Raw genomic sequence first — 6,676 nt, forward strand, 5'->3', positions numbered from 1 at the left:
ACTGACAAAAAAAAAAAAGATTTATCTATTAACATTTATTATCTTTAATAGTAGAAAGGTTTTGATACAATTTGCTCACTTATGAGTATAATGCATATAATTCAATGTCAACCTTTTCATAATTCTCCTCCATCTCTCCCAATCCCACCCATCCCCTTAATTTACCTGATTCCATTTTCACATATGTACATTGTATATTATGACTGCATTCGCCTACTCTTCCTCTCTCCATTGTATGCCTCCTCCCCTCATGTTCCCCATCTCATAACAAATTCCAGTTTCCTGATACTCATTTTGTTAAACTGTAAGTTAGTTGTTCAACAATTATTCCATTGCAATTTTCCCCTGCCTATTTTATAGCATTTATTAAGTGGGTTGGTTTCATGAATGCATTGAGTCCAGTTTTAATATTTATTAGTTCCTGAACCATTACATTCGCTTCTAGAGCCTCTAGTTACTTTTTATTCCACTTTCTATTTTAAATTTTTATTCAGGTATAATTCATGTACAACAGAATTCACCCTTGATAAGACAGTTAAAGCAAGGACCAGAGAGAGGAGGAAGAGAGACCAATAAATGTAATTAGGGTAGGGGCCGGGAAGGTGACTCAGTGGTAGAGTGGTTGCCTTGCATGCCTGAGGCCCTGGGTTTGATTCCTCACCACCACATAAGCAAAAAGAAAAAAACCAGAAGTGGCGCTGTGGCTCAAGTGGTAGAGCGCTAGCCTTGAGCTGGAACAGCACCCAGGCCCAGAGTTCAGGCCCCACGACAGGACAAAACAAAAAAAAACAGGTAATTAGGGTGAATAGAATCAAAGCACATTCCATACATATAATGCATGAAGATGTCTTGAGGAGACCCCATTAAAATGTACAAAAGGAGAAAAGTGTTTATGAATAATGACAAATATACACATTGTATAATTCACCAACATAATAATGATATGTGTTTATTTGTATATATAGATAGAGTATTATATGTTTAGAATATAGACTATATGCTACATTACAAATACATACTATATGTAAGATATAGATATATCTAGTGTAATATATATATGTTATGTACATTACATTATGTATATAAACATCCATCATCAGTATTTATATAAATGCTATGTGTGAAGAAGTAGGAGATGGTGATGTGAATGCATTTACACATTTGAGAAATCACTTTGGGGATACAGTTCTATGAGCTTCAAGCCCCGTACAGATGTATAACCATCTCCAAAGTCAGAATTCTGAGCAATTCTATTCCCCAAAACTCCCTCACATGCTGCCCCTTAGTGGTCAAGCTCTCCAGATTCAAAATGCTTGACACTACAATTTTGTTCAGTCCCAAATGTTATTTAAAGTCGGCTGTCTAGTGTAAGCTTTTAAAGACCACCCTATTTCACTTGACCCATTGCCTTTACAATCCATTCTTGCAATCACATCAGTAGTTCATTCTTTTTTATTGTAAAATAGTATTTTAGTTTATGGGTGTATCACAGTTTATGTATTTCTGCATTAATAAGATTTTGGGCCAGTAGGGTGCCTGTGACTTATGTCAATAAATCTTAGCTACTTTGGGGGCTGGGACTAATCTGGGCAAAAACATCTGTGAGTCTCCATGTCCATTTAACCAACAAAAAGCCAGACTGGAGTATGGCTCAAGTGACAGAGTACAAGCCATGAGCAAGCAAGCTGAGCAACAGCATGAGCTCTGAGTTCAAACCCTCCTAAAAGTGGCAAAAATAATAACAGTAATACCATTATGGACATGTCTATTTTGGGGTACTTAATGAATAAAATTTCTGTAGTCTTTTGCACATGTTTTTGTGTTGTACATGTTTTATGAGTTGACATATCTGAGTTCAGTACCTGAAGATGGAATCTCTGGATTATATAGTAAATGTATGTCTACATTTATAAGCAACTACCAAACAATTTTCAGGGTTGTAATTCCAATAGCAGTGCCCACTCTTCCACCCCCTTGCTCAGATTTGGTATTGTTCAGGATGATTATGTTTGGATTTTCGCTTTTTTGTTTGCTAGTCATCTTGACCAATGTTTAGTTGCTAACTATGGTTTTAATTTGCATTCCCCTAATGGCTAATGGTGCTGAATATTTTTTCATAGGAATGTTTGCCATCTATATTATTATTTCCTAAAGAATCTGTTCAAATATTTTGCTAATTTTTCACCGGGTATTACCTAGAATTATTACCAGGTTCTGGTAGCTCACATATGTAATCTAGCTACTCAGGACGCTGAGATCTGAGGATTGCCTTCAAAATCAGCCCGTTAGAATATATAATTGAAATATTGTTCTTCCATGTTATGTTACTCATGCTGTAGGTAGCTTAATAAATATCTGTGAACTGAACTATGTTACAAAGCCAGCCCAGGCAGGAAAGTCCATTAGACTCATCCAATTAGCCAACAAAAACACCAGAATTGGAGCTGTAGATCAAATGGAATAGCACTAGCCTTGAGTTAGTGCTCAGGCCCTGACTTCAAGCCCAAGGAGCAGAAAAGAAAAGAAAATCACACAATTAACTTTATGACATTCTTTTTTAATTTAAATTTTATTGTAAAGGTGATATACAGATTGTTACAGTAACATTACTCAAAAAGAAATGTACATTTTTTAAACAGTGTCACCCCTCCCCCATTTTCTCCCAGCTTTCCCCCTCCTGACCCCCTTCTGCTCTAAGTTGTATAGTTAATTTCCAGCATAGTGTCTAGTGAGTATCACTGGTGAATTGGTTCACCCTTTGTCTCACCAGTTCTGTGTTTCCCTTGCCCCACCCCAAGTCAGATTATGACATTCTTATTTCCAAGCAAAATGCCATCACTCACAAATGCATAAACTTTTAATTCTCTATATAACATAAAGAATATGATCATTTATGTTAACACATAGCCGAAATCTTCAATATAAAAATATTATTTCTGTGCTTATGGTAAAAAAAATTTATTTTTTAATTGTATTTGTTCATAAGGTTCAGATTTCAAACAGTACAAAAGATTACACAATATAAAGATTTCTCTAGCATATGGTAAAAATTTTATCTGCAGCTCCCTCCTCTGTTCACTGTCTTAAAATGCAGTTTTTCTTCTGCTTTTTAGGATACTGTGTCTTGATGGTATTTCACAGGATTTTTTTAAGAGTTTTATTTCTATTAACCTTTTACTTTTTGACAACTTAAGCAACTGTGAAATCAGAGCAAAGAGCACAAAATGCATTACAAAGATACACTTTTTCATAAAACCTTTAAGATTATTTTAATCATAAGAAATTTTTTTCTTTTCTTTTCTTTTTTTTTTTTTTGGTCGTAGTACTTGAATCTGGGCCTGGGCGTTGTCCCTCAGCTCTTCAGCTCAAGGCTAGTGTTCTACCACTTGAGCCACAGCGCCACTTCCAGTTTTCTGTGGTTAATTGGAGAGAAGAGTCTCATGGACTTTCCTGCCCCGGATGGCTTTGAACTGCAATCCTCAGATCTCAGCCTCCTGAGTAGCTAGGATTACAGGTATGAGCCACTGGCACCTGGCAATCATAAGAAATTTTATGGTTGTAATTTTTTAAATTTAAGCTGAAATGTTAAAATATATTGTTCTTCTAGACTAATTTTTTTCTTCCAGGCTAAATGTTGTTCTTCACACTGCAAGTAGCTCAGTATATGCTTGTGGGCTGAACTATACCACAAAAGCCTGAGCAAAAAAAAATGCTATAACACCTTTCATTATCTATTGCGAGGACCGAGCTGTCTTTCCAAGATCAGGAACATACTTGTCATTCTTATATAAACAAGACCCTTTGAGGGGGAATTCTGTTTGCTCACAGCTAGCTCCCCATCAGTAAAAATGGACCTTCATAGAGTACTTGCTCAATAAATATTTGTTGGCTAAATAAAAGATTGCTAACAACTATCTTCCAGACTCCCACTGCCTTCTGTCTTGGCTGCTTGGCCCTGTACCTGTATTTCCTAAAGTTACCACTAAGTTCTGTCCTGAAATATGATGCTTTGTGTGTGATATCTCAGTAAAAAGAGAGAAAAACTTGTCATCATCTAGAAATGATTGTTATAGAAAGTAAATAAAGGGATTCCGCAGCTAAAAGTAAAACACAAATAATGAACAGAAAATTATCCAGGTTGGGAAAGATGGTGAGAACGATGATAGGGGTAGCGTAGATCAAGATGCATTGTACTCATAACCTGACTTGTTGAATTGAAACCTTTTTATACATCTACTTGAACATAATGATATTTTTTAAAAAATATTAAAGGATGTATTATACATATAAACTGATTTGTTGAATTGAAACTCTCTGTAAAGAAAATTTTTTAAAAATTAAAAAGCAAATTGCTCAAAATATATGAACAGAGGTGTTCGCAGCCGCTCTCCGACGCCAGCGCCGCCTCTCGTTCGCCGAGCTCCAGCCGAAGGAGAAGGAGGGGTTGAGGCCGCTCCGCCATGGCTCGCACCAAGCAGACCGCCCGCAAGTCCACCGGGGGGCCAGGCGCCCAGGAAGCAGCTGGCGATCAAGGCCTCGCGCAAGAGCGCGCCCTCCACTGGAGGGGTGAAGAAACTGCACCGCTACAGGCCTGGTGCTGTGGCGCTCCGTGAAATGAGACGCTACCAGAAGTGCACAGAACTTCTGATTCGCAAGCTCCCTTCCCAGCGTCTGGTGCGAGACATTGCTCAGGACTTCAAAACAGACCTGCGCTTCCAGAGCGCAGCAGTGGGTGCTTTGCAGGAGGCGAGTGAGGCCTATCTCGTTGGCCTTTCTGAAGATACCAATCTGTGTGCTATCCATGCCAAACGTGTGACAATTATGCCAAAAGATATCCAGCTAGCACGCCACATACGTGGAGAACGAGCTTAAGAATCCACTAAAATGGGAGGCATTTCATTGTCAAAGTCCCCCCCCTTTTCTTGTTATCAGTAGTTCTGAATGTTAGATTTTTTTTCCCATGGGGTCAAAAGGTACCTAAGTATTGCCAGTGGAAAAATAGGGGACAGAAATCAGGTATTGGCAGTTTTTCCATTTTCATTTGTGTGTGAATTTTTAATATAACTGTGGGGATATAAAGCATTAATGCAAGTCAAAATGTTTCAGCAGTTCAACTTTATAACAATTATGAATCTGTTAAATTTTTCTGGACAATGCCAGCATTTGGATTTTTTTAAAAATAAGTAAATTTCTTATTGATGGTAAAAAAAAATATATGAACAGATAATTCACATCAGAGAAAAAAAAACTCCAATAAACATATTAAAAGATCAAAGAGAAAAGCAGAAGAAACAAAATAATAAAAATAAAACACAATCTACTAATTGCCAAACATGAACAGAATAGATAACAACTAAGGCAATAACCAAGTTTAGTATAAAATTTGTAAAATCTAATATAAAAAGAAAAAGTAAATAGAAAATGAAAGAAATGATACTTTAATCTTTGAATCCTGATGAAGTAAATGGGTCTCTTAGAAATGAAAACTGCTGAAACAGATTGAAAGAGTATGACAAGTATGAATAAATCAGCGAAATCTTATTCAAGAATTATGTCCAAAATCATTTTAGGCCCCACAAATACTATTGAAAGGTGCACATTTGAAATGACCAAGTATTTTTCATGTGCTAGAGCCTAAAAAGAGGTGCGATGCTATCCAATCCACTTGAAGCAGCTAGCAACAACCCTAACATTAAAGGAAACAGTAGAGTCTGTAAAACTTAAAACAAACATCAGAGTGTTGAATGTGCACCATTAATCAGAATGCTCTATCCTGTTGGACAGAACTCTGTGGGTGAGTTAGTAGAAATATAAACATGGGAAATTGATGGGCTCAAGGAAACGAGATCTTACAATGAAAAGTCAAAATTAAGAAAGGGAATAGAACCAATGTTTACATTCTTACAAGCACAGAAATGAATGTGGCTGGTAGAGGTGGAAAATGTGTACATCCCTCCTGGACCTTGTAGTGGGCTTCTTCCTCAAGTAGATGAAAACGTGCCTGTGCCAGTGGCTCACTCCTGTACTCCTAGCTGGTCAGGAGTAGATCTGAGGATTGCAGTTCAAAGCCAGCCTAAAAAGGAAAGTCTTATCTCTAATTAACCTCCTCAAAGGGAGGATGTGGAGGTATGTCTCAAGTGGTAGAGCGCCAGCCTTGAAATCAAGGATAACTTAAAAATGGAACCTCACAGGTTCTGACACTGTCATGAATCCTTTCTTTTCTTGTCTATAATTCAGGATGGTGCACACTCAGGGGCTTGCACTCATCCACAGACATTGGTGGCATTTGCAAATAAGTAATCTTTTTTTTTTTTTTTTTTGGTCATGGGGCTTGAACTCTGGGCTTGGGCGCTGACCCTCAGCTCTTCAGCGCAGGGCAAGCACACTATTTGAACCACAGTGCCACTTCTGATTTTCTGGTAGTTAATTGGAGATAAGAGTTTCATGGACTTTTCTGCTCCGGCTGGCTTTGAACCATGATCCTCAGATCTCAGCCTCCTGACTAGGTTGGATTACAAGTGTGAGCCACCAGGACCCAGCTACAAATAAGTAATCATTTAAATAGCTTTTGTGAAAGCTGATAGACTATGTGTAACCCAAGAACAAAATTTTGTGATGAAATATTAGAGCAGCGAAGAACTTTTGTGTCAGAGTTAGAAGCTGTGGTGGGAAGGCA

General features: G+C 37.7%; 1 pseudogene across 1 annotated transcript; it reads left to right on the forward strand.

The window, feature by feature from the left end:
- The first annotated feature begins 4,387 nt into the window (after window positions 1-4,387).
- LOC105990679 lies at window positions 4,388-5,205 on the forward strand (annotated as a pseudogene). The gene has a single exon (XR_001175324.1). The product of XR_001175324.1 is annotated as a histone H3.3-like (transcript).
- Window positions 5,206-6,676: the final 1,471 nt, after the last annotated feature.

This window comes from Dipodomys ordii, unplaced genomic scaffold, assembly GCF_000151885.1.
Source record: "Dipodomys ordii isolate 6190 unplaced genomic scaffold, Dord_2.0 Scaffold3, whole genome shotgun sequence".
In the NCBI taxonomy this organism is placed as follows: Eukaryota; Metazoa; Chordata; class Mammalia; order Rodentia; family Heteromyidae; genus Dipodomys; species Dipodomys ordii.